Raw genomic sequence first — 27,784 nt, 5'->3', positions numbered from 1 at the left:
GGAAAAGTTTTATGACAAATTATCAAGTCAAAATATTCATCACACTCAACAATCATGCATTTATTTATTGTGGTCTCATTATAAACCTAATATTAGGTTTCATATATTTTATAATTCGAATCAAGTGTTTATGATTTTTAGTATTTAGTATACAATAAATATATGTGTTGTATCCAATTATAGTTAATTTATTAAGCCGTGATATTTGAAATTATCTGCTATTTAACACTTTGTATACGCATGATAATGTATTATTACGATTAAAAAAAACATCACAAATGTTTTTTTTTTTTTACTTTCTTGGCACATAAATTGTAGATTTGATTCATTAATTTACTAACCACTTAAAGTTTAACTTAATAAACTACAATAAAGATTAAAATATAAATATATAAACATAATATATATACAATACACAAAAACAGTGTTCGATACAGTTGAATGAAGGTCATACAATTTATCCAAAGGATGTATTATACAATATATTTTGTAATAATTATTTATTTATTATTCAAAGTACGTAGTTTTGGGAAATCAAAACTATAAAAATTTTATAAATTTAATAACAGTATATTTTACAGAGAAAAATGAATATACTCCAACGATCTAGTAGGTAATCCTCTTGCCTCATATTTCAGTATAATATCATATAATTTGTCACAACGACAAAGGTAACTTAGCTTGTACATAATGTACATGTCCATTCAAGTGTAAAGTATCAAACATGGAATTTTTAGGATCATTTAACATTTTTTTGTCTACAATAGTCCAAGTCACGATAATATATTGAATAGCGAACCGAATGAATACATGGACTGATATATTAGATACGAGGATTGCATTGTTAAGCTATACATTGAGCTACGTAATAAAATACCTATTTTATTACCTATACATTACATTGCTATATATATCTAGTTGTAAAAAATAAATATCATAGTAAATTTTATTTTATTTTTATTGTAAATTTGTAAACGAAACATGATTTTGAGCGAAGACGGTCTATGGAGCGTATATTTCATGAAATTATTTTTTATTGATATTGCTTTTAACGTAATTAATTTTACTAATAGTATTAAATGTAGTATGTTGATTTAATTTTTGTCGAAAACATTGCATTTATTATATTATAGATACTGTAAATTTAATAGTTTATATCTTAAAGGTATACAGTATACCTACTATACCTGCTATATTATTATTATTATACATTTTATTAATATTACTTTACTGTAAAATAGCGTGAAATAGGTCCATGGTCTAAATATAATAGCTTAAAATTAATTTTCATATTTTGAAAATGAATAGTAAATGTATAGTATAGTAAAATTTAAAATATACATAAAAGCAGGTGTTAATAGTACTAAAGATTAATTTGTTTGAATTATAACAAAATTACTAACGTCGTTATTCTTTTATTTCAATATATATTTTTGTCAAAATGGTTATCAAAAATGTTCAAAAAAAAAAAAAAAAATTGTAGTAATATTTTTTTTGTAATATTTTGGTTTTAATATGAACTACTTATTAGCAAGCTTGTATTGAATTTTCAAATCTTAACTTAAAAATTTGAACTTTAATAATTAACTACAAAATGATTTCAAGTTTTCGAGAATTTAACGAATATTTTGTTCAAAAAAAATTTAATTTTAAAATTTAAACACCTATTGGAGATATTTAATTTCAATATTTTAACCTAACCTAATTTCAGTGGAGTGATGAATGATACAACTATTAAACAATAGCGTATTTATTTATGTAAAGTACAGTTTAACTTAAATCATATGTTTCGCATCATACAATATTAGTCCTTAAAATTAGTTTTACAAAAATATAAAATATATTATGTAATTTTGGATTTATGGAATATATTATTCATGAATTATTTTAACGAAAAGATTATCGATTGATTACTAAAATAATTAAAACACAATATTTATAATACCATAAAAAACTATCGACTGTTATCCACCTCGACGTCGATCTGCATCGTGATTCTATACAAAAACCCGCAACTAGGGAAATAATAATTTACACCGTCTGCAATATACGTCATATTTAATAAAATCCTGTCCGTAGAATATATTCGTTTGTGCAGAAAATCGCTATGGAAATATTACTTTCCAGCCCATGCGTTAACTTGTTAATAAGCTTAAGTTAAGTTAAAAAGTAATTTTTTTTTAATTTTTAACTAAACTAGTAAGTTAATTTCCTAATTAACTCAAATATTAGTTTAATTGTATATAAATACAACTGCTTTTATCAGTCGATTTAAAAATAATTAATTAATGTAAAATTAAAAATATTTTTTAATTTGTAGATTATTTTTAGATTCTGAACGGAGTGATGAATGTATTGATTTTACAATGATTAAAATAAGTCATAAAAAGAAAATGAGTCATTGTGAGTAATTATAAATTATATACTAGTGTAATACTGTAATGAATCAAAAATGCATTGTTATCTATTGAAGATTAATTGTACATATTAAATATAAATATTTGTAGTTAGTTATAAATTCAGCAGCAATGTGTAGAACATGCAAGACATATAATCGATAGTAGTTGTTCATAGATGTTTAGGTAGATTTTATTTGGATTGAGCATTTTTACATTATTGCATTTGAATGATTTTCATCTTGTAATGAAAATGTTATGTGAACAGATTTGATTTTGTTAACTTTGAAGTTGAAAACGCAATTTCGTTTATCAGTCGGTTAGATTATTCAAATGTGTTTATAGGTGATTATTGGTTCTTTATTCTAAAACGAATGTACTGAACTGACATCAGTGTAGTTTACGAAGAAGGTTTTATTAAAGTTGGTAAATCAATATTATTATTATTAGAAGATAAAATTCAATAGAATAATTTAGAATATAAAATACAGAAAAAGGAATTCAAAAGAATATCAGCTTGTACTATGGAACTACGTGGTAGAGATCTAATTCAATACAAACTGTATAAGTGTATTAAATTAAATAGGATTTAATTGTAAAATAATACAAAGGAAACACGATCGATTTGTGTAAAATTCTAATTTTTCCTTAATTTTTTGTTTATTTTTCTCAGTTATAAGTATAAGTAGGTACTGGACATTTTTAAATTAGGTTTAAAACCACTCACATTTTTTAAAACTGAAGAATTGAATTCAAAATGTATTGTCTACTCATAGACATGCACAAAAAAAACACATTTATCGCTCCAATCAGAATCTAAAAATGATTAGGCACATTGATATGTATATTTATAATTAGAAATTTATCAGAAATATACATGATATAGCCAAAAATTTATTGAAATAATGAAATAAAAATATACCTTGATAAATGAAAATTCTGCAGTGGTCACAGTGAGTATTACATCAGTTGAGATTATACGCAAATATTGTGGTAGTTGACACAGTATGAGAATATAGTTAAGTCATTTTGAATTCTCACAAATTCTTTTGAAATGTAATTGTAAAGCATAAAGCATTAATTAAATAACTTAGTACTTGCTATATTATAAGTTAAGTCAAGTATTGTATCTTTTTACGATTTTATCACCATTTCGTTAAAAAGTAAGTGAATTAAATGACAAATGTGGCTGATATTATAGTCTATAGTTGACGAAGCCAATATTTTGCTCTAGAACACATTATATCTATATTATAGATTTTTTTTTGTATAAGTTGAAATTAAACTATTTATAAATCATTAGTGTAACGGCAAAAAATGATTTAACACTTACTTCCCTAATCTTAACTTTAATCTTCTTTTGTGTCGATTTTATTGATTTTTATCAACAGGTATATTTCGTGGTTCGATTCTCGCTGACGAAAATAAAATTGTTTGCAGTTTTATTCTTAAGATTGTATTGAACTGATAGTTTTTAAATAAGCACGTATTACTTTTGGTTTTCATATTTTTTTTTTAACTAGACTGTCACTAATGCTAACTACGTTTAATCTGATTGTGTTATAGTGTTTAAACGGAACAAGAAATAAGTTAATATCCTAAAACTAATTTGAAAAAAATATTAAATGTATTTTTATAAATTTTACTATTTTATTTACGTTAAAATAATTGTAACATGTAGCCCCTTCATTACAATATATATCTTTACTGTATACTATACATAATATTATATATAAACATATATCATAGACACATAAGTTATTGTATGATGTACAAGTGGTGTTCTCTACTATCAAGTTACATCAGTATTGTGTAGTGTTTAACTTTTGATGTTTACGTTTTGACGATGCTGAATGAGATAAAATTAGAATTTATGATAGTATTAATAATTCCAGATTATTTATACTTTACTCATTATCGACTATGGTACAGATTTATCGGAGTATCAATTAAAAAAAAAAAAAAATAATAAATTATACATAAATATATATTTTACAAGAACACGAAATTTAAGAAGTATAAAATAGTTTAAAGTCAAATTTAAAATAATTAAAATAACAATACAATATTATACATTTTATACGAGCGTTTTATAAACTTCAAAGGATTCAATTTTTCTTAAAACTTAGTAAGTATAACTAAACTTTTATGACTAGAATGTAGAAATATATTAAAAATTCAGAATTTCATAAATATTTATAGTTACAATTTACTTACATATATATCAACTATAGTTTTGATCTAGTTTAACGATTTTATATGGTAGATCAGTGTTATTTCACTAAATAGTTTATAATTTTACTTCAGATACAGGTCTTAAAATACAATAGTCGCTTGTTTATTGTATAGAACTAATGTTTAATGGACTCATTCAACTATTAAATTCTAAAAATCTGGTAATAATTTATACATATACCTACTAACAAATAAAAAAAAATCTGTCTATTGTGCTCATTATACTATATCTAGTGAGATTAATCTTTAGGCCCAATATATATTTTTAAAGACACATTTTAATATTTCTATACTTTTTTTTAAATTCATTTTGCCGGTTTTGACCTATATGTATTTTGAGTATTAATACTATTTCCTCAATTGATAGCATTAAACCTAAGTAGTGCGGGGTATTGTGTTACAATATTATATTTTAATGTTTTGTATTTGCATTTTTTGAGCGAAATTGTTGATTTAATAAAATAAAAACATTCACTCCTTCAATTATCAATACAGTAGTACCTATCGAGTTTATTGTTATCAAGCACAAAGAAGCACTCAGTTTTTAAACATTTTATAATAACAACGTTATCCCGAGACAGTATTACATAGCTGATCTTGACCATACTAACACGTCGCAATCAAATCAGTTTTAAATATTTAGACGCCGTTGTCTAAACAGTATCTTAATAATATTTCTCTTTAAAAATCCAGATCAGGGGCAAGTTAAAAAAAAAAAACTATTCGTTTAAGCTAATAGGTCTTACCTAAATTGTGAACTACATTATAGAACTGTGGTCTGTGAACATAAACACAATGATAGTTAGGAAATTGCTCAACGTATGTTTTTGTAACAATTTACAGACACCAATCATTGCTACAATGAATAAAAAGCGACGACTAAGAATATATAGATAGAAGTTAGATCCAATATTTATAATTTATATATTATATATATTTATCTATGATCTCATGGACGTCTTCAGCTCTTTAAGCGCTTCAATGTAAGAATAATTTTTACATTTACCCATTTACGTCCCTTTCTGTGATCAAATTCTAAATCATTCTCGTTACAATAAGAAATTATAAATTTACTCGTATTCTATCACCCAAAAAAGTGATAAATTAAAAAAACTGTAAAAAATTTAAATTTTCTTATGACATACAATTATGTAAATAAAACATTTTCAATAAAATTAAAACTTTTCAAAATTATGAATGTTGGCGCTTCAATAGATAACGTTATATTTTATAAATATAATATGTGGGAACACCGTACTAATAACATATGATGGTGCATTAATGAGGAAAAACCAAAGCGAGAAGTTTTCAAACAGCTGGGTAGATATTTTACGTACTTACATCAATTATACATTGAATAGACACTTTGAATTGTGCATATATACATTGGCGAGGGTGTAATTTTACCCTCGCTAAAGAAAAAGGTAAAATTACAATTTAAACAAATATTATAATAATAATAGGTATATATGTATAGCAGTTGACATCAACAGGGCCGGTATACTGAAAGAGTGAAAGCCAACAGAAAACACGTGTCTCTACCAAAATAATGTACGCTATGTTTTATTTTGGGAGTCAAAAATGTGGAAATCAACCTACCAATGTTTACAACAAACACGATAATGGTAGCGAAGTGAAGTAACTGTTTTTTTTTGCCGCGGAAGCCGAAACTGATCGTCAATAAAAGCGAAAACGAATGGTTTTATTTATTTATGCTACCCGTGGGCTGTGCTGTTAGTTATGATGAATAATCCGAAGACAGCCGTCAGCCACAATTCAGAATTATTAAAATATTTGATTAAATTAAACGTACGTATTATACGTCTTTATTAAGATATTTTGGGCTTAGGGTACGTTTTAATGAACATGTTACTTTTATTTTGAAGGTTGTTATATTGTCGATATAGTTAAGTCATTTCGACATGTCTAGGTACGTGTATTTTTTAGGCACAGAAAGTAACGGCCAAAGTCCAAACTATTGAGTTTTCATCACGTCATATATTATGATCTTATATTATAATTTTCAGTAGACACGATACTTCTTTAAATTGACACAGTGATACGTTTATTATACATGTTATTAGCGCGGACTTACAGATATCGATATAGGCCTCGCATTGTAACGAATCAACCGCAGCGCTTCGAGTCATTTGAGTACTAATTTTATGGAATGCACCGGGTATTTTTTTTTATCACAAAAATAGATATGCATTAAATATCTGATTATTTTATCGAATGTCCTTGAATATTGGTACCTACATAAAATATTTATACCTTTTTTAGTTGTTTTTTCGATATGGTAGATATTCTATATGAATTTCGACCGCTATGGTTTTGAAATATTATCATTTATCAAAGACTTTTAATTTATACGCTGAAATGTTCCGATATAAAATATGTTCTATACTTCGAAAATTAATCATCTATCGTAATATCATCACTTTACTGAATTTTGTAAGTCGATCCTAAAAGTATCTGCCACCGAAGCCCACAGGTGATCACTACGTTTCCAAGTGCGTAAAATGTTGTCGAGCATATTATCATTCTAAAAAAAATAAAATAAATAATTTCATATACAAAAACAATATATTACGACACTAATAATTACGATGTTTATGTCGAATCAATTCAAAATTAAACACAAATGACATACTTGAAATATTCTCCAAATAAAAGTCGGCTAAGGTTTCACCAGACAACGGCGTGATATTTGCTAAAAATACCAAGCTGTGATATATTATCGTTGAATCTTCACCATTAAACTTCAATATCTTCGCGTCAAGTACAAAACCAATGCGGATGTAAGTATGTTTAAGATAATTGTTGTATTTTAATGAAAGCACGATTTTGAATGAATTATAACCATAGTAATTTAATTAACTTACTTTTCAATCCGTGAGTGTTAAATCGTTCGTAAAATTCAACGAATACGATTAACTATAGGGCTTATCAAATCATTTTATTTTAAACTTACAGTAAGTCTATTACATGAAGAGGTAGTATTATATCATGGTTTAGCTAAATGCACGGATTGGATATTTTTTTAACTATAGCGTATATAAAAATGTATTATATTATTATTATTTTTTAGATATATTGTATATAGTTAATAAATTATATTTTGTATACATTGCATAGTATATTTTATTATTTTTACGTATTTTAAAATAGTATTCTTATATTATAATGTATAATTATGTTGAAAAATCATAAATGATAATATTATCAACTGTACGTGATGTGTAGAAATCATTTTTTTTTAAATTTTGTAATATGGTTTACTTTTGAAAAAAAAAGTTTCACTTATCTGTGAATAAATGTAAGTATTTTTTCATTTCAAATTCTGTAGTAATAATAGTATGTTATTATTTGATAAGGCGATTTCACGAGAAGAAAAATAACGCTATGTAGTTCAATTTTTTTTTTCAATTTATTTTGTTAAACGCAGATGTTGAATATCATATAAATTGATAAATTATGAAATTTAAGCCCCAAAGGAAGTCGTAAAGTAGGGTTTTAAAATAATTATATTGAAAAGAATATAAATGTAAAATATTGTGGATTCTATGTGGTTTAAGAAAGTAAATAACACTATGAGAATTGCTAAAATAAATTTAACTGTTTATAAACATCGCGATGAAGTGGCTTATAATACCTATTTTGTGTATCAGTTATCACTGTGTAAAATGGTAAAAATCATATTATTTACATAAATTACAACACACAAAACGTGTATTATTTAAGTGTTTGGTATATTATATAGTTTTTTTTATGGAAGACATTATCTCGAAATTCTCTGTAGTAAATTGAAACATTCCAACTAAAAATTTATTCATTGGGACGACAGATAGATATCATATTGTAGCATTGTTTATTTCTAACTGATTTGATAATTAATTTGAGCACTCCATACTTATATAACTAACACTAACATAACATAGGTATTTGTCTACCATTTGATCATGAACTCACTTGGTGTTGAATTACTAAACTGTGATAAACATTATTATTAAAAAGTGAATGTCACATATTAATATACGTAATTTATAAGCATTCATTATTATAAATTACTATCATGTTTTTGTAATGTAAATTGTACAATGTATACATTATATTAAATATATCTAAAACAGATAATATTCTCAATTGTATTAGTCTATGATAACTTTTTTTGTTTCATAAAATAATGGTAAATAAAATATGGGTTAAACAATTGAATGAGTTAGATATGTACCTAATAACTAACAATGTAGTATAATGATAAGTCAATTATAATTGTACAATATTTATTTGATAAATAAATGATTCCTAATCTTTCGTAGAATTTGAGCTCCTGAACTGCCGTCCTGTGATTTATTTTTATAAATATCTGTTTGAGTTATTCTTTTAAAAACTTGTAAAATAGAGAATATATATATAAATAATGTATTTATAATCAAAATTAAATGTAAAAGTTTAACTTTATTTACAAAAAAAAAAAAAAAAAAAAAAGAAAATGAAAATATATTTACAAAATGTACATTAAAGTAAGTAAATAACAACTTGTCTGCAACGGGTACATGTCAGCAACCACTATTGGTTATAGTTTATAATATAGATATTCCTGTGCCTATACCAGAATAAAAGTTGTTAATAAGTTAATAAATTAACAACACTAGTTTTGTGTTGACCAACCACAATAAGGTATCAATCTGTTTTTTAAATTATTTACTTTTTAAATAAAAATATTTGCAGATACTCGAAACTTTTATTCAAGTATATAATTATATTTTGGTATTTTACTATTAATACGAGTTACTACAAAGATATTTCAATATTTCAAAATATTTTGACTGTAATCTATTGGCTACATGTTATACTATAGATCTATTCACACTGTTTCACGATAAATTTAATACAATTAATAATATTTAGTTGCAAATTTAAATTAAATTTTAAATTTTATTCATTTTATGATAAAATTTGATTTAAACCATATAATAAATTATTTTAATAACATTTATTTGAGAATTTGATTATTATAATTATGTATTCTATTCATTGTCACGCGCCAAAATTACGCGTACGATACCACCCAAAAGCGACCCATTCACCCACCTAAAATTACCACGACTAATTTACCGCGAAGAATTCAAGCGACATTGCCTGTGGTAGTCGAAAGCGACGTCATATCATAATATAGATTGTGTCTTTATATTTATTGATGGTTGTGGTTAATAATGTATATTCTACCCTTACCATTTTTTCACTCAATTAGGTACTAAAATACTAGCAGGATATGCCGCAAATACGCGGATCACTTCAAGGACGGTCCTCATTTTCTAGACAGTTATACACAGAGTAGGAATGATCAGCTTAACCGTAAATTTGACAAGTCATCTTCAAGGAGTGCTTAAAAAACCAAACGTTATGTGACAATTTGTAAGTATATTTTTCATATTATACACTTTAGTTGGAGTATAGAAAAAATATATCCATAAATATATATTTATTTATTTATGTTAAGTTTGATGGATAAAATACGTATTTAAGATACTTTCAAACTATACAATGGCATTCAATTATTAATGACAATTAAATGAAAAAAAAAACAATAAACAATTTTATGAGTCGTGGTATTTTTAACAAAAAATTAAGTGTTATACAATACTGTAGTAAAGGTAGATTGGATTAGCATGATATCTTTTTGTATGTACTACTCTTTGTATGAATGTGTTTCTGTATAATATAATTAGAACAATTTGATGAGAATATGAGATAAAGATAAAACAATAATAAATAGCATATTGATTGAAACGAAAATCATTTTCGATAGATATATCAAGTAAATATTTAAGGTTTCTATAGGTATATTTAAAAGTATTAATATAGTGTATAATATATATTTATATAAATCAACTCACTAATTTTTTGTTTTGATCAGATATCATATCAAAATCAAATGGATTTACTAAATGCAATACTTTAATTGTATTTGCTGGCGTCAATGTTTAGATAGATTATATATCTGGTATGGACTTAATTATCAGTATTAAAAATAAATATTTTATTAATAGGACTTTTCCACCTCGATGGCATAAAATTGATCTCTCGAAACAAAGATGGAGGATACAAGGTTGACGAGTTTTTTGTTACATTGATCAACGTGATATTATTATCAACATCTAACACCAAATGTATATGTTTGATTAAAATTCTAAAATAAATTTTTTTCTTATTTTAATATAGGGACTATTGTAAAACAGTCTGTTTTAAACAGACATTATTTAGAAATGTAAATCAGTTCAAGGTTTCCACACTTAAGACACAAATGTCACCAACTATTTCAACACCCAAAACAATTTAACACTATTGTGCTGGATTTTATTTGACTAAATAATAATACATTTCCTACAATGATATATGACCAAATAATTTATCAGACAAAACATATTTTTATTTTTTTCTCACGAGTAGGTATGTTACTATAAATATAAAACTCAATTTTATAGAGGTATGAGTATAATTTTATGAATAAAACACTAAAATTATAGTTAATTTTTTTTGCAGCATATAAAAAGTATCAAAATCTGTAAGCGTACATTTTTATTAAAACGCATACTTGATGTTAAATTATTGTTATTATTTATACTTAAATAGGTAAATAATAATAATTTTTCCTGTAATATTTTTAGTTATTTATACTATAAAAGCAAATCCCGATTTTTTGTCACACATACAAATCCACACCGTTCAACTTATCGTCACCAATTTTTTTACCTACTGTTATAACTGACAGTTTGCTGGAGATTTTAGTACAACTTTTGTTAGGAAACATATTCGATATTTCGACATTATTAGATTTTTACAGGAATATGTTGTTTCTATAAAAACATACTATTTGGTGTAAAAACGAAACATATTTACGTGTTATTATAGTAACAGTAATTAGTATGTGTATCTTTATTTCGGAAAGGAAACATAATAGTTACACAAAATAAGTTTTGTGTCTCTCCTGGAAAATTATGAATTTCGACGTACATGTATTATATATTAAAATAATTGTCTAAAGCGTATAGTTAAGCAATCACGCACGACTCACCTCAGAATGTGAATAAATAGAATCGACGATGAATCAATTATTATTGTCGACGTATATGAGATGTGATAACGGCTCGGTGCTTTGAACGGTCCTGCGGGGTTTGAAAAATAGATCACTGCGTTCTTACTACGACTAAACTACTTAATCTCGAGTCATTAAGATAGGTTAAAACGCATCCAATAATAATAATAACCAATAGAGAAGTAATATAGTTAGTTAATAACGCGCTGATTGACTGTATGATGCGAAAACCCACAGAATGCCATGCCCCATGTTGTTGTTTAATAATAGTAATAATTATTGTTATGAATTTAACGACGTTATAATATTATTATATAATATATTACCTGAGTGTAAGAATAATGTGATTAATGTGAGAAAAAAATTGTTTTTATTATCTATAAGTAGGTATACTTTTTTCGTTTTGAACAAACGACCGGGAGGGGACCGCTTTCGCATTGCTTCATAAGTATACTTATGAGAATTTATAAACACCTTAAATTATTATTATTTTGTATAGGTATGAAGTATCTTAACCTTATGCTATACTTAATAGCATTTTGTGATCGAAATAACAATAAGACAAAGAAACAGCCCCACAATTTTCAAACAACTATCCACGGGGTTGAAGCACGCGGTTGACATGTTAGTTTTGTTACAGTTCAAAAAATATTAATCGTAAAGACTTTTTTCTATTATATGTTTTTTAATTTTTTTTTTATATAATATGACAAAACTCAAAATTCAAATTATTCTTGACTGATAAATGTAATGCTAATGAAACAATGAATCTATTCACAATATTCTGTGGTATGTTTGGTACATTAATATACTCTGTTATTGTCATGATTTGATAAAGAAATATCTTATTAAATTATATTTCAATTGAACATATTTATTTCAGTTGTCTACTCAATGCCGGGATTCAATCAGCATTGTGCAGACAGCGGGTTAGATTAGGTTAGCAGAGCTTCACGATTCGAAATTAAATTACAGGTAAATCAGCCTATTTTTATCAATCGCTTTATAATTTTTAAGTGGTATAAACTTTCAATAGAACATAATATTATAATAAAATTTTGTTTTAGATTTTAGTGAAATGATTGATTACAATAAAATCAAAACATTCACTTCTGCCTCGATTATTGTTACTGTGGTATAAAATCCGACACAAAAATGCACTCTGATTCTAATCCTAATAGAATACCAACGATGTCTCCTGAGACATTCTGAGACATGACTGCATGACTGATGTTGAATACTTTGGGGGGCCGATTTTATGCAATAAATAAAAGAATTATGAGACTTTTGTGAGTTAAAACTAAATGCATGTGTGAGTAACTCTATAGCAACCTATATAAGTTAAGCAAGTGAGCTATTATAGTACACCCCCATTTTAAACTATGATAATCGAAACTAATATTTTACACATAAATTTCATAACATATTATAATTTTATAATATTGCAGATTAAATAGAACTTAACAATTTTTTTTCTAAGTTATTACACATTAATGTACCTATATTGTCTATATGATACGCCGTTAACCACTAATCAGTAATCACTGTAGTAGATTACATTGAAATATAATATTCAGTTGGGAAATTTTTTTTTTCAATCATAGAAAGAGAACCTAGAGAGAAATTATTATAAAAATGTTAGATTACTTAATATTATAATAAAAAAAAAATTAACTTTAAAAAAAGTTTAACGGTAAATACATACATAAATACAAGACTAAACAAGCCAAAACATCTATAGCTTGTAGGTTGTTATTTGATGTATATATTTTGATATAAATATTCGACTAAAATCGGATCTATTAAATATAATTTTTATAAAGATTACAGTTTGACAGTTAATAATATATATTTAAATATTTATTTTTACGAGATTTCATAAAGAATATTGTATAAAAAAAAACCTCCAACAAGATTCACTAAATGCATAGAAATATTGTTCATTAATAACAATCCTTATAAATTATAATATAATAACATTTAAATTAAATAGTAAACTATAGGTGTAAATAATTTTAACTATTTGAAACAAATAAATTTCCAAAATAAAATAATTTTTTTGAATATATATTTTTTTATTTATTTAATGTGCTCTTTATAAAAAATATATATGTTATAATATAAAATTATTTAACGAATAAAATAATATACGAAAATCTTAAACTAAATTATATCCCCTATATTCACTAATTCTAAAGAACACAAACTAGAGTTCATAAATTACTATAAATTACATAAATTACTATCTTTGAGCTAAACATAACATAATACATTACTTAGGACCTTAAAGTTAAGTTTCAATATGCAAATATATTGTGTAATATTTACCCATTATGAAAATTCAATTTTAAACTGAATAATTTTTTTTGAATTTGGTAGTATTAAAGTATTGTCAAAATTGTTTAATACATCAATACCTATTCAGTTAAATGCAGTTATTTCTTCCATTTTATTTTCAATCGGCGTTATTGTTTCGGTTATGGTGGTATTTTTACTTCGATAAGTCACACTAAAATAAGCTAATAATAAAGTTCCAGCAAACATAAGACCAGAATATAGTAGAAATTCGTGTGCCTAAATCAAAAAAAAAAAAAATTGATTTCAAATAAATTTCATTATTAAAACAAAATAATAATTAGATACTTGATTTTTAATGGATATTGATGAAATTATAACGACCAACAAATTTCCAAGTGCTATTGTTGATAAACTAATAGCGGCTATAGACGATTTCATGCTTTTTGGCGCCTTTATTAAAAAATATATTTATTAAGCCATAAAAATATCATAAATCAACAAACATTTTATAAACTATTTATGAATTTTTTAATGAAATAAATATTACTCGTAACATGTAAACTCTTTTATTTAATATTTTTCATAGCATTCAAATTAAATGTGTGATAATAACATTTTATACACACATTTTTTTTTTTTTTTATTCAATATATTTAAAAAAATTATATGTTTCTATTAAAGCATGATAATCAGAAATTATTTTATTTTTAAATAAATTCAATATTCATATATATGTAAGGGCCATAAAAATATTATTCAAATAAAAAAATCATATTAAATTTAATATATTTATAACAGTATTATTTTAGATAGTTAAATAATAAAAAAAAAGTTATAGATCTATTACATAAAATGAAACCATAGGTACCTCGGTAAATGCAAATTTTAATGCGGTGACCTCGAATATGATGTCAGCTATACTTATAAACAAATATTGTGGAAGTTGCCATATTATGTGGATATAGTTTCCTTCGTCTTTATTAAATAATCGTACATCCTATATACATATATTTCATATTAATTATCTATAATACTTATAAAACCTGATATTTGCTTGTGTTTCACAAGAATACAAGATATAACAATCTATAGATAAATCACTCTATGATGTTACCATTTTATCGCCATTTCGTTGTAATGTCAGTGTATAAAACGTGGCTGGTATTATGTCCAAAGTTGGAGTGGGCAACATTTGTTCGTCGTAGAAAATATTATATCTATTTTAAATTTCATTATATTTGTTAAGATTAAGATACTTATTAATAATAAGTATTGGATACTCACTTCCCCACTTTAATGGTATTGAAATTCATCCCTCTAAATGAGGAGAGAGAGTATGATGTTAAAGAGTTGTGATCAGCCTTATTTAATGTAATATTATCGACAAAATCAAAAGTATAATCGAATAAAATTCTAAAAAAAAAAATTGTTTTAATTTTTAAATATAAAATTTATTGTATAACTCACAACAAACAGTATTTAGATACTAACCTAAAGTTAGGGTATCCAAACTTGTCTTTTACTAAACTATCAAAAATGCCAACACGATTTAATGCAATTGTATTCTTATTCAATCGGGCCAAGTGATATGATATCATCTGAAAGTATTTAAAAAACTATTACATTTAAATTCAAATTCCAAAAGCATATAAAATGTAATTAAATAAAATACAAGTTTCATAATTTTACAGTAGGTATATTTAACTTTTGAGAAAAATTTTCGATTAGATATTAAATTTCTCGAAGTTCAACGAATTACAACTTATTTTTAGGAGATAGCGTAACATTATATATTATATTATTGTATTTTTTATATAGGCAGTACAAATATTTACCTTTCCTTCAATTATTGTTACTGTGGTATTTAACTCGTAGTTTTTCGGCACAAAATTACAGTTCGATTCAAAACTTAATGTGATTTCGACAACGTCTTCTTTAGTGACATTCTGAGACACTACTGTATGACTGACATGAAACATTTCAAGTGGGCCGATGTATTCCTGTACTTGTAATGACTTTGACCGTAAAAACACGTTGCAATCAAATCCGTTATAAATGTTTATATGCCCTTGTCCGGACTTTATCTCAGTAGTATTTCCCTTAAACAAAAAAACCCAATCAAAAGTGAGTAAATAATAAAAGTTAGATGTCTGAGCTTAAGTCTTACGACTATTTTAAATTGCAGTAGTGAAGCTATTGAAAATGCTATGACTGCCAGACCACCGCAAAAAGTGAGACGTTATAACGGTTTCCGGATGCCTATTGCCACTAACATAGGATAAAAAACGACGTCTAAAAAGACTAGTACAATCATTCCAAATAATGGTCCTAGCATCTGCATTTGATCGGGTTTGATTGTCCAGTTTAAAAAGTCCACACGACCGTTCATCAGCATGGCTTGTAAAGTCCACCTTGAACCCTATGTCAAAACAGATGGCACATCAAAACGATATATTGATCCATCTTATCACATCTATCTTATATCATACATCCTTAAATAGGTGGATTTTCGATTGGTTTTCTATTTTTTGGCGAGGGAGTACGAAAGTGTAAAAAGACATATAATATTACCATAGATCGATTACTTTAACATGTTCCATGGTTATACGCATACAATTATATTTGGAGCGAATTACATTTTTCTCCAAAAACCTCTAGAGATATCTACATTTACAGTCTTCATAGTAATTAGTAATTGGTATAATAGCTAATAGGTACTGTACCGGTAGTTCGTACAGCGACCAAAATATCGGATATGCAGTGAATACGCAGAGTAAATCCAATATAGATCTCGTGTCTGATATCTCAGATTCGGTGTACTTCTCTTTTGCGTTCTCCAACCAATGGGTTTTAGTTGGAACAGTTGAAGTAATCTTTGTTCGCAGTGCGTACTTAATATACAAACGCAACAAAAAAAATGATGTGGTTACTTTCAAAAATATTTTCGGTCACTTAAAGAACTACATGATTAAACGACACTTACGAAAATACAACCAATCGTCCTGGTTAGTCCGTTTCGTTCCGGTTGTTTCTTTACGTAGATGTTTTTTCCAGCTATGAATATCGCTAAAGCATAATATAAACCAGTACTTTAGCTATAAAATTGAAAAATGAATCTATTTTATAAGCAAATTATGTGATTGAGAATGACTTATGAATGAGTTGTGAATTGTGGTTATGAGTCATTTGGGAAAGAGATAATAATATTAAGTAGATATTTTTCTTCTATTTTTAAATGAAATGGTAAAAAAAAACTTAAATTGTGGATATAGAACTCTCTTAATGATGACTGTTGACAAATATTAAAAATATCAATAATATAATATATAATATATACCTATGGAAGAAAACATCGTAACAGCAGTCACGCCGAAAACCAACGGATAACATGTATCTCTACCAAAGCAGTGTAGGCTTTGTCTCAATTCGGGCATCAAAAATGTTGAAACCAATCCTCCGGTCTTTACAGCAGACGCGAACTTAGTAGTAAAGTATTGTAGCTGTTTTTCTTGTTGAGGCAACTGAAATTGATCGCCGGAAAATGCAAAAATGCACGGTTTTATTCCACCCGTACCGATGGATATTAAAAAAAACGCTAAAAGTGCAATGATTCTAAAAATAAAATTTAGCATTAACATTTTGAGATAACGATTCAAAATCTGTTAGACACGTATAGCGTATAATTTTAAGAGATTATCTGATATATGTACTAGTCACTAAAGAATTTATCATCCACATAGGTACCAACAAATATTCATAATCGTATCCAGATTTATGAAAGTTTTAGATGTAAAGTATTATACAATTAAATAATAATAATATATTGTTGACCATAGCACAATAAATATAAAATAACTGAAATTGCATTATTACATGTAAACAAACAAAAAATATATTCATCCAAAGATCCTTTCCTGGATCGTCATTAACCATTTATTGTTATATGTTATTTAAATTGGTTTAAATCTATATTTTTGTTGTAAAAATAGAAATAATAGAATACATACGTATGTATAATTTAGAAAAACTCAATTTATTTTTAAATGATGTCAAAAGTATAATATACTTGTATGTACTTTGCTGAAACTACAGAGACAAGGGCATTATGTCAACATTTATACAAACATGATATAACAATACAATTCAATTTTTTCTAATTAAGAATTGAATTTATGTGGTTTTAATAAAATTGATATAAGTGAATAATCATATTTTTAACTTTTACAGATATTCAACTGACAATTACTTAAGAATAATTTGAAAATATGGGATGATTACCAAATTTATTTAAGGGTGATATGGCAGGCCAAGACCTCGTATGTTTACATATTTATGAACTGTGGTAAATTTATGTACTTTCTGTGATGTTTGCTGAGTACCACCTATTTAGATAAACATTTTAAAATGTTTCATTTTTTCATAATTAGATTTTGTACTACGTTATTCATGTATAAGAAAAGATTATTGTCGAAATAATTTTGAGATGCAGATAAATATCGATAGTAAATTTCGAATTTCATTATATCAAAAACAGTCGACCGTTTGTTTCCTGATGGAGGGGTAGTTGCTAATATGCAAATAACAAACCTAACCGAACAATTTACTAGGTCAATATATGAAATGAAATTTCCGAACCTATACGTGATTTCAATCGTGGTGATCGATCGCCTGTACTGGATACGTAGTCAAAGTTTAGTCAAAGTAACCAAAAGAAATGTGGTATACTTTTTTTTTTTTTGAAGGACCTAATATTTTGAGAGTTTAGTACTTACTATACATACTGGGTACTGATACAAATATAAATTCAATGAAAAATGAATTACATTTAAGAAATTAATTATTTATATGTTATACTGTAAAATAAATTTTCGACTAACTTTAGAACGTCCAGGCTGAACATAATATCTGCAATTGATGTGCCGTTGAGTACTATGCATCCCAGTACGTAGACTGATGAGAAATATATAATCGTTCTAAAAAAAAGATATTATGAAAACCTTAATTTTAAACAATCAGATAGGTACGTTATTTAAGCAGATTAAATTCGAAACCAAATGTTTAAAACGTACTTGAATTTTCCCCAATAAGAGTCTCCCAAAATCGCACACGGCAGAGGCATGAAGTACGCTAGAAATATGAAACTGTGATATATCACCGTGGACTCATCACCGTTGAACTTCAGTATTGTTGTCAGGTATACAACTAAAACGGCTGTGAATACATTGTTATTAGAATTTTATCAATGAAAAATGAACTTATAAATGTATAATCTCAGTTAAGCTTTTATCAAGCTATTTTATTCACTTACTTCTCAATCCAAAATAGGTAAATCGTTCGCAAAATTCACTGATTACAATTAACCATGTGGACTTGGGGTATTTCTAAAAATTGAATAACTTTTTTTAAAAATTTAGATCTAATATTTTTGAAGAGTAGTAAATTATGATAAAATATAATGATAAATGTAATAAGTATTATGAAAATCACTTAGGTTAATTGAAACAAACCTTTATCACCTATAGATAAATCAAATACATTTTTTAATTTATGCAAAAAAATGTTAAGTTATGTGTGCTTATTGCACTGGAACACATTTATTTGAATATTGCTCTTTAAACCGAATATTAAGACATTAATTTACTGTTAAAAAAACTAATTCACCTATGGAATTCTAGAAAATTATGGATTTTATTTCACTATGTATTTTTAACGATTGCTTGTAGATTTTACTAATTATATTATATATTTTTAAGTTTAGATTCCACCACTACAAATTTTTATCTGTAAAAAAACGAGTAAATTCTGATAAAATTAACATTTGAACTGATAAATAAACGTCAATTCGACAATTCCGATTAAATTATTTTTTGATTTATATCATTTTATTTTTTAAATTTGACGTTGAAAATTAATTTAATTATAATATCGAGTAATGACATACATTTTCCTTCCCAATTTAAAGATAACATTAATTATATAATGTGCTATAAGCCAATATTTTTATTATGTTGGTGTTTAATTTTGTTGTTTATCATCATGTAAATTATGATAGTAGTGCACTTGTAAAATTAATATTTTTTTTTCAATAAATAGTATATAGCGTAATACTAATTTTTTTAAATTAAATATATGTATATGCTCTTTCCGGAAGAACTCGCATAGATTTCGCCTACCTATTCTCAAACGACTACCTACTGTCGAGAACGGTTCCACTATGGAATGGTATCACTCGAGGAATAACCGAATTTCAGTTGAACCAATTTTTGTCTGGTTTTGGAATGTTTACTCATTGAATAGAGTATAATATATTATATAAAAGGGGTGACGAACCTATGGCACCTATGCCAGAAGTAGTAAAATTTCAATGACATGGAAAATGTATAATTACATGATTTTTCTTCAATTTTACTTAGTAAAAAGTCATTTTGACACACGAGCATATTTAAAAAAATATGACTTCAAATTTTAGCACTTGGTCCAAAAAAGGTTCAACACTATTCTATTATATAATATTGTCTATAAAAATTTGATATGGTTATTTTTTATAATATTGGACGAATTTATAACCTAACTTGATATAATTTTCTTTAAAAAATGTCTGAATTTATTTTAAATAATAATTTAAGTTTTTTTAAGCTATTTAGGTAACTGTCTTATATTAAAAAATAAATATTGGTAAAAATAAATAAAATCACTTATAAATAATAAATTGAACAAGTTAAAACAACAAGTAATACATTTTATTAGAACGAATAAACTATATGTGGTTTTTTAAATTGTATATAAATATTTATCAACTCACTGATTTTTCCTGTTGATCAGATATTAAATCATCCATCTTGCGCAGAAAAAAAAACGAACGAATTCGCTAACCAATACTTAATGAATTGATTATATTGCCGAACCGAAAAATTTAAATTTCTGCACTCAATGCGTGTGTTGTGCGTATAATGAACATTCCTAAAATCTGTAGTTTTTACAATTGCTTATTCACTTTGATGAGTTCGTATTTACTTAATATCAAAGCAGTGGAAAATTAAAGATATTATACGACGCCTTACTGAGTCAAAATGTACAATGTACATCTTGTACAAAGTTTTATCAAATGACCATAAAAATATTATAAGCCATTTATTATATAATATTCAAAATTTTAATTGATAATTAATCCAGTACTTGAAATAATCTTTTACTCTTTTATCGTCGAACACTCTTTCATGGACGTCTCATAGATATCTAACATCTCCACTTTTATAAATAATTGTATAGTTTAAATAGCAGTTTTCATACTAGTTGACATATTTTTAAATAATATGGTTTGAACATAATAACATAATTCTTGGTTCTTATGTTTGAATTTCCAAATATATACGTAAACCTTCTCAAGCCAGCATGCTTAATGATATGTTCATTACCGTAGGTCATCATATGTATATATATTTATAATACTTAGTAAATACTCACAGCTCGCTACACCTCCCACCAAAAAAAAAAAGGTTTTTGTTGAAGACAAAAAACCTTTAAATTCACAATTTCCAATATTCACTTAAGTTATACATTACAATATTTATATAATAGATTAATATTTTAAGCATGATATTATTATTTTTAAGTAAGTTATGACCTTTTTGAAACTCTATATTTTAAAATGCACATAACTTACTTAAAAGTAATAATATTAACAAAAGGCTACGTGGGGCCTAGATAATAATCTTTCCTTTAAATTATATAATAGGTTCACTCTAATATCAAAACTAACAGCATACTTTTGAATCTGGTGAACGAAAATTTGCTATGTCATACGTGTGCAAGACTGAGATAACGTATGCGGGTACGACGTCCTCTTAGTATAATGAATAACATACTATCCTTGTAAATAAAATGATTAGTTTTACATTTTAGATTCTGAACGGAGTGATGAATGTATTGATTTTACAATGGTGTATGTTTTTTTTTTTTTTGTGTCTGTGTACAGCATAACTAGTTGAAATAATACTTCAATTTCAAACTTCGGGGGTGGTTTCCGATGGAAAAGTGAATATCCTTGGTGCATTATAGAGGTAAAAAGTAAAGATTTTCCAACAGTTTTCAAAAAATTGAGAAAAACAAAAAAAAAATGACGGAAAAACGGGAATTTTTACGCAAAACCAGTTTTCGACCGAATCGATTTTTTTATATGGTTGTAATTTAAAAACTAATTACTGTAAATACTTGAAATTTTACCAAATGTTTATGTTAGATTTATCTATATACAGTTAAATTTTCAAAAATATTTGACTCTTTTTGAGTTATTTATAGACCACTGAAGTTTTTGATTTTTATGCGAATTTTTTTTTGAAGTGTCGATAAAATATTTTTGGCCCAATCAAAATACTTGAAAATTTTATACAATGTTCCTCATATTATGTTATTCTTATAGTGATTAAAAAATATTATAAGAATATATAGACACAATTTTTTTTTATTAGCATTTAAAGTTAAAATTTTGACAAAAATTCGTCAAAATCATGAATATTTGCAAATTATTTTGTAGTTCAAAATTCATAAAATTGTTTGTATTTATATCTAACGTTAAATATTCTAGACTGACAAATCATCTCCGTTCAGAATCGTTTTTCGTATACAATGATACATTCAAATTTAACCTACCCTAGTCCGAGGTTCACCCCACTCCTAATTTACAGCAGAGCGGTACCCACTTGCCAACCTTTTTTTTTTTGATTATTTAGTTACTTAAAATAAAATGTTGTTAGTTATAATTTCCAATATAATAAAAATTTAATTAAAGTTTTTTTTTTAAAGTTATATAAGTAGAATGTTTGATAAATAGTATTATAATAAATCTTAGTTCAGTATATATATATATATATATTTATCCTATATTAATATAAGCATGACTTCTAAAATTCTATATTTCCTTTCATTCATTCGATTGGTTTAGCTATCTTTTTAATTTAACATGCACACTTAGGCACACTAAGTCTTTTGTATTCATGTTACTTTAAATTGATTTCTACCATTCTACTTATCTGGAGTACTTTATTAAGTTGTCGTATTTAAATTTTCTCACGATACAATCAAACACGCATTTAGTTAATTTCACATCTGTCCTTGGATCATATAAAGATTCCACTCTATGTTTCCTTAGACAAATTAATTTATGTGTTTCCTCTAAATTTAGTAACCTTCTTAGTTTATTATAAGTTCCCAATTCTATCTCAAAAATGATTTGCCTCTTACTAAATTTCTCTAATTGTAAAGTAAAGTTTTGGTTAAAATTCTTATCATAACAAATAATATTTAACATCTGAAAATCTCTTATACCTAATCTCTCTAGTATATTTTTGTCTAATTGACCATTCCAAGTCACCAAAAAATGTACCTTATCCCCCTTTAAAATATAATTATAATATAATGTATTCTAGAGCTAAATTATTTATCTTAGAACTAATACTTCTATTTAATTGATTCAAACATGCATCTCTTAATTTTAATTTACATTTAAAAATTCTCTTAACCTTTCGCTCAGCTGTCCTTAGCTCTTGATCTTTAATTGGTCGCATTATTTCACCTTTAGGCAATAGTAAAGGTCGACCTTCCAGCTTCCTTATTCTGTATAACGATCAAGGCTGTTTGATAGTGCTCCAGATATTAAAACTATATTGGTACGGCTTATCATTGAAAATTCAAAATCTATGATTATGAACTTATGAGTATCGTGTCTATATACACAATGTATTAATTAATATTATAGTTATTTACAATGTTAATATTTTTTTTAGTCCCCAATAATTGTTGGCATACCAATCATCCCCAATCTATTAGGTATATCATTCCTTTGTACATTTCTTCTAACTCCTTCTGAAGGTCTTATTTCATAAAATTTATTTTTATTTCTGTTTCTTTTACCGGTTGTTTATATCCCGTTATTATATTAAATTTAAATCTGTAAATTACATACATTAGTATAATTAACACTAATGTTGATATCAATAGTCCTACAATAACATATACTAAATAATTTTCGTTTACCACTTAAATAGTTTTATTTCTATCCAACTCGTTATATTTACCATTATGACGTCTATGTCGTCTAACAAATGCACCATTTCATGAATATTTTTTAATTTCATTGAATCATTTTTATTTCTATACTTTGGTAGTTTAGTTTATACACTTCATATTCCTAACTTTGGTATAAAATTATTATAATATTTTGATTTCAATTCTCTTGTGGGATTTAATACTATATTATTAGCGTATGCTCTACATTCTTGTTTTAATTTAATAAGTCTTTGATCTTTGATCTTTAATATAAATATTTCACTTCCCCTTCACTTGTTATTGTTAATGTATTATTTATAATATAGTATATATCCATATATTGGCATATTTTAATTTATGATAAACATTTTTAATTATTATTATTATTCCTGCTTTGCATGAGGTCTCAGTAAATGTAGTGAACTGTCTTATATACAATATACATATGTAAATACTAGTAAACACTTAGTAAATACTCTCAGCTCGCTAAAATATATTATTGTTTTACACTTGGATATCATAAGCAAACTGTAGGTTATTATAAAACTGCTATGATCTAATCTAATCTGCGTTAGACAAAATATTATCATTGCCCATCGGTTTGCGCGACACTAGATCTAGACACTGTCTAATGTAGATAATATCACATACCTATAATATTTAATATATTACCTAATCATAGAGCTAGATAAAAACAGTCTAGGTGTCTCGTCAGCCGTTTAGACTTCATACTTATTTGAAATGAAATAAAAATAATTTCACATTTTCTAATAAGTAATGCTTTGTTTTTAAATAAAAATTTCCTACGATATTAATTATAATCGATAAGCATATCATACGTAACAATATTAAAATAGATATTATATTATAAGGTTTCTTAGAAAATATAATATACGAAATACTTAAACTAATATATATATATATTCTAAATCTTATGAACACAATATGGTGTTCATCAATAACGACAAATAATATACTCGTATCTTGGTATATTTTAATATTAAAAAAAATATTTTATTTTATGCGGTAATCTAGTTTAAATACTCCTATTTATTTATATTACTTTTCGTGAAAATGGAAAGGCTGTATGTACTTATGAATTATTAAATAATTATTTGAATTCGATAATATTTTCAAATGTATTTGTTACTTGAGAATCGTAAACAGTAATTTATTTCATTTTTTTTTCATTTTGTACCAGTGCATCAATAGTTATATTTGTGTTTTTATTCCAATTAAGCACATTTATGTGAGTCATTCATAAAAACGTGTTAGCAAGCACAAAAAAAAATAATTTGTCGACTGATATGGCTAGATTAAAATCAATATCAGCTATTGATACATAAAAGTACCATGTAAGAATTAATATCTATTTATTATTTTCCTTTTTTTATAATATGAACATAATAATTATGTAAACATGTAATCGACAAAAGTATATGTTCAATATAAAAGGCTATCCGTGTATTTCGCTAATGAGATTTATTTATTTATTTCCAAACAACGTCTAGTGAAATTTTATGTAAACATTGTAATCGAATAAATTTTAATAGGTAAGTATAGAATATAGATTGAACAATTTTTATTATTTTAGTATAGGAGTTTCATTTTTTAAGAGTATATTATGATTGAATATTGAAATTTATAAAGTAACTATAAAATAAAAATTATATAATATATAATACTTCAATCTGTTTTATTTATGGTGTTCTACTCAATCTACTCTAAAAATATTATTGTAGCATTAAAAGTTCCTGTATTACGACTGGAGTAAAATCAATATAATGTTTATAGGTGGTTATAAATACCAAACAATATAAACTGTATTTGACTTAAATGAATGTGAACTCTAACGAAAACAATTTAATCGACAAATAAATACCTATGAGTGTTGTTAAATAAAAAAAAACAGCTAAAATAATTAATTAATTAAATTATATTATATTCCTATGCTTGTAAATTTTATATTTAGGTAGCTACTGTAGTTTTTGTTAGATAATTTTATGTTATTTGTATCGATTTTCGTATAATGCTGTGTATTTGTTGGCTTTCATTACAAAAATGATAATTATAATAATAAGTTATAACTTCAAACCAAGTAGACATTTATATATTTTGTATGACGTACAAATTAATGTTTGAATATTTAACTGTAGAAATGTAGACCATTCGTTTTCTAAACTAACAGTGTTTACAGTCAACTACTTTTTGTTCTTGATTCATGTAAATTGGGTTCTTATAATTTCATTAAATATGACCGTTCAAAGGTCGACTTATAAATAAATTGTTTGCAATTATATTATCATAATATCTCGATCATACTTTACGGGAGTCAGTAAATTTTAAATGAAGGCCTAATAATTTACCCATTTTACCCTATGGCTATATTATATACACGTTCATTATAATTATACAGTATTATTCAAAGAAAGCAATTTTAGTCAATTAAAAAACATAAATTATACATAATGTATCAGTACTTGTATATGTAGACCCTATCATTTTAACAGAAAAGTTCTGTAGTTAGTATATATTATGTTACATATAATATTTGTATTCAAACATTTCAAACGGACAAACGGAATTCTGTACATAATGGTGAAAATATTGTACGTCGAAGATACCCTTCATCGTTGGAAATGTTCAACAATATTAAAATACATGTAAACTCATTATTTGAAAAGGAAAATGAAATTGAATGTGGAAAAATTGGAAATATTATATGTATATAAATGGAGTTAAGGGTGTATTAGTAAATACGCTTTCATCAAAAGAGGGTACGGCGGTGAAATAAAACTTTAGGAAATTTTACTATCGTGAATTGCCGAGAATTGAGATTGACAAAAATTGAGATTATACAAAATTATGATTAAGAGGCAATGATGGAACTTTATGACTAAAATTACGCTAATAATACGAACAAACCAATATTGAAAAATGGAACGAATGCAAAGATCGTTGGTTATAGTTGACCAAAAACACCAAACAATATTATAATAGTTACTTATTCAGTTTCGTATAACCTAGCATTTAACAATTAAGTTTTCTGTACCAATAAAATTCCACCAAAATATTATCTATGAAGAATGACAACTTATAACGTACTAAACTACTAAAAATTACATAGTATATTTCATATACTCATAGATATGTGCTACGTGCTCTGATTTTTCATATACTAAATTTAATACATGTAGGTAGCGAAAAGTAGACCATAATGGACTATTATTAGTTAAAGATTAAAATATGAATAATCGAATAGTTATTCGTGCACGAACTTATTGACAATAGTTTAAATGTGAGAAATCGTAATATTGTAAATAATTATGCAAAGACGCGTGGGTGAATCGTTATCCGTGACCCAATAAACCACAGTATCATCGCACGACGTGCGCTTATGATCTGACAGGAAGTCATAGATATATGATTGACACAGAGCATGGGCAGGCGAAGGCTGAATGTGCCACTGACCAGCAGGGACCTGTCAGCACCGCGGGGGTCTCTGAACTATATATAAGGGGGTCCCGAATAGGCACGTTTCAAACGTGATTTTCCAGAGTTAGAGCGACCACCTTCACGCCACCCAGTATAATATTTATGTCTCAGAGACTTAAAATATTTTCATCAGTTTAATAAATAAATTGTCAGACACTTAGAAAATATTTTGTAAATCTTTTTTATTTTCAACTATACAACCTCAATTCTACAT

The 27,784-nt window shown here is 25.8% G+C and overlaps 1 pseudogene; it reads right to left on the bottom strand.

Annotated features, from left to right (window-relative positions):
• Positions 1–13,813: 13,813 nt before the first annotated feature.
• Positions 13,814–21,117, bottom strand: LOC114127960 (peptide transporter family 1-like; annotated as a pseudogene).
• Between the last annotated feature and the right edge of the window lie 6,667 nt (positions 21,118–27,784).

The sequence above is a fragment of the Aphis gossypii genome, chromosome 1, assembly GCF_020184175.1.
Source record: "Aphis gossypii isolate Hap1 chromosome 1, ASM2018417v2, whole genome shotgun sequence".
Taxonomy (NCBI): Eukaryota; Metazoa; Arthropoda; class Insecta; order Hemiptera; family Aphididae; genus Aphis; species Aphis gossypii.
The sequence above is the reverse complement of the archived record's forward strand: the minus strand, read 5'-3'. Positions and strand labels throughout refer to the sequence as shown.